Below are 3,733 nucleotides of genomic sequence, written 5' to 3' on the forward strand. Positions count from 1 at the left end.
ATAAAATATATTAAAATATTAATTAAAAAAGACATAAAATATATAAATAATAAATATATATTACTCATAATCAAACGATCAGGTTCATTTTATGAAAAAACACGTAGGTTTAAAGTCGATACAAGAAATGACCGACCTTAACTCGAATCAGTCATTTTTTTTTTTTAGAACGAATCGGTCAGTTTTGGTTACACCCTAAGTCTATCGCCATGATTTTGAGTTCTTAATTTTATTTATTTTTTATATTTTGAAAAATCATTAGATTTTATTAAAAAATATAAAGTCCATCCAATAAATAACACATCATTACAAGAACAAACAAATTCTATTTCTTCATCAAACTTCTACATTTCATCAAATTCATTTAAATGCTTCCTTTTCTTAGACGACATTGTTACACTCCAACTATTATCTCGAGCACGCAACTCTTCCAAGCTTTCCCCTTCCTTGGCTCTTTTCAGTACCTAACATAGAAGAAACCGCATTTATTTTTATTTTCTTCCATCATAAAATTCGCATATATAGTCTGTTAAAAGGTGGTCTACATACCAGATGTCGTCCATATAAATGCGTTTTCTCGAGAGCTACAAATGCGTTTTGTGCCTCTTGCTTGGTCAAAAACTCCACAAAATCAAAACCTCTATGATTCATTCCCAAACTTTATTGGAAGTCTCAGGCTTTTAATCTAGCATCACACCATAGTAAATATATGCATTAAATAAACAACAATAATCTAATTTCTATATTTGTTTTCCCTTTTGTCTTGGACCAAATGATAACACAGGATAAGCTTACTTGACCAAATGGACTGAAGAGCTGTCTGAGATCTTTCTCGGTCGCCTCAAATGCTACATTTCTTACGATTATTAACTTTGTTGAACTTCGATATTTGCCAGCAGTTTTTTTCACCTTTTAACCCTTCTTAGCATGACATTGTTGTAATATGAGAGTATGTCCATCAAATACAGTTTTTTGAATGAAAACAAATAATAATAATTATTATATTAAAATTTACTTGGATATAATTTCAATAATATTCAGCTTGATTACGATTAATTAAGATTGGCAAACTATACCTGTAAATCTCTGCAAACATTCACTGCTGTATCTACAGAGTCAAGTTCTATTAAACCAAACCCCATTGAAACATTCTTCCCATTTATCAAGTGTTTTTTCACCTGCCAGAACATAACAGGACAATTTACCAAAGAAAAACAAACATCTTTTTGTAACACACTTGCCAAAACAAAACAAAACAAAAATACTTACTCGGACACTAAGGATTTTTCCTACCTTGAGCTTTTCATCAAAATACTTTCTCAAACTCTCATCTGTTGTTTAGAAGTTCAGATTCTTTACGAAAATTGAACGTCACAATTCTGTTTGTATACCCCAGACAAGAACAACCACTAAATTTACTAATCTGTCCCAAACAGGCAACCTCCTATCTTTGATTGCCCAAAAAAACTGATTGATTCTAGAAAAAACGTATTGACTCGTATTTCTTCACCTATATGAATATTCATTACAAGGAGAAAATTTAGTGGAAAATATTCAACTACTGATGCCGTATTTGCATGAAGAATGTTACCAGGTGCCCACTCCAAACATAGTGGATCATCCAACCAAACATATCAAATGACATCTATCAAGAAATGTGCCCCCCTTAAATTCAAGCAAAAACAGCCACATGTGTAATTCAACCAGTGAAAATTGTTATTTATAATTTTACATTTCTCTAAAACCAAAGAAAACACAAAATGGCCACAATAGATGGACAAGACAGACTTACTTGTATCGTTTGTAGGCTAACCCCTTAAAAGCTGCATGCACCTGCTTCAGCTGGTTCTAATTAAGAAAATAACCTGGAAACAAAATTGCATAAATGACAACAAAATTGCATAAATTGTGTATTCTTTACTTCTCTTACTGTAAATAGGCACCCAATTATAGATAAACTTATAAAAAAGTTTGTGACCTTCCCACAATCATCAAAATAAATCATTTCTTCCCCCATTTCTGGAGTAGATTTTTCTTGATATTGTACAATCAAATAGCATATATATGCATATGCACATCTAGCTAGGACATCCTTAATGAGACTTGTTAATTAGTAAAACAACTTAATTACCTGAGCCAGCCAGCGTTTTTGTTGAAGGGAGAACAATTTTATCTAGATCTCCATATTTCTCAAACATATTGGCCAGTTCACCTTCAGAAGATCCATATGGCAAATTCTTCACTAATAAATATAACATGATTGCAAGTCCTTTTTGTAGTATCAGAGAGCAATACTTGAGTTTCACCCAATGCAATTCTCACAGCAAGAATATCATCTGCTTCTCTATCAGAATTAATTACGTACTTCATGGATTGACAAATTGCTACACAGTTAGTTAGTTCTCTTGGACATTAAGATGTACGTGTCTTGTAACATCGTACCTTTATTATGGAAATAATTATCTGACTATACATGCATAAGACAATTCACCTAGAATATAACTAATTTTCAATTCTTCTCATAAGAGAATTGCCATAACTTCCATTTAAGCATCTTTAATCTACATACATTGTCATGGTAAATATCCTAATTAGATTGGACTGGACTGGACGTATATGAAATGACAGCTTAGTTCTAGTTATTAAACAAATTCTCAATATCACTTCAATCAAAAGTATAATTACTTTTAAACTGGCTTCCGCGCCTAGAGGGAGAAAATCGCTCACGGATCGGTCGCATCATCGCCGGCGGAGTTTCCGACGTCAGAGTAATCTCAAGTCGCAGTCATCTTCTCCTTCTGCAGAGACCGGTCGCTGCATTAGCGTCAGCCGGTCACCCTCCTCTTCTCACTTTTTGTTTACAGGTAAGTTTGGACCTCGGTTTGGACATCATTACAAGACACATCTTAATGTCCAAGACCAGATTGAAAGCTAGGCTGATAAAGACAAGTCTGAAGATAATGGATGTGCTCAGGAAATTGAAATTATAGCTAAAGTTGCAGGATCTCCTAAAAAAAACCTGCAATTTTGGAAATGCTGAAGAGATAGGGTCTGAGTTAGAGCAAGATATGGAAATTAATTGAGGAAATCTCAACAATACTGATCTGAATGATGATGAACTGAACTCCTTGATTGAAATAGCCAAAGGTAAGAATTTGGATGTGTATTATATTGGTTCGTTGGCAGATGACACCATGGGTTGCAAACTGGTTGATAATCTGGGTTTGGGTCTTATCGATGCTACAAATAATTTGGGTCTGGGCCAGAATATTGGTCAGGGTAATAACATCGCTGATGAAACTAAGGGTGAGGATAAGGTGGTCATTATGGGTCAAAGAGATGAAAATTGTAATGAACTGAATGAGCCAACGGTTTTCGCTTGGTTGGGTCTGAAGAAGGTATTCTGATTGCTGAAAATTTGGGTCTAGCAAGGGTTGAAGACATGGGTATTGATATGGAAAGGGCAGATATTATCTGGGTCTGTGTCATGATCGTGGTCTGGATGAAAATATTGATGAAGACAAACTGATGGGTCATATTAGTCATACTAAGGTTCCTAGCGCTGAGAAAGTAGCCGGTCTTAATGCATTTAATACCGGTCCTGATCAAAAGATTGGTTCTGACCAAGGAAAGGTTCCGCTACAGTCGGTCCTGGTCACATATGCCCTGGAGCTGCTCATGTTGCCGGTCATTCTGCTGCTGATCATGAATTCATTGATCCTAATGTTGGAGA

At 34.8% G+C, this 3,733-nt stretch overlaps 1 pseudogene; it reads right to left on the minus strand.

Moving 5' to 3' along the window:
• Positions 1–344: 344 nt before the first annotated feature.
• On the minus strand, positions 345–2,370 carry LOC124911600 (annotated as a pseudogene).
• Positions 2,371–3,733: the final 1,363 nt, after the last annotated feature.

The sequence above is a fragment of the Impatiens glandulifera genome, chromosome 8, assembly GCF_907164915.1.
Source record: "Impatiens glandulifera chromosome 8, dImpGla2.1, whole genome shotgun sequence".
Classification (NCBI taxonomy): domain Eukaryota; kingdom Viridiplantae; phylum Streptophyta; class Magnoliopsida; order Ericales; family Balsaminaceae; genus Impatiens; species Impatiens glandulifera.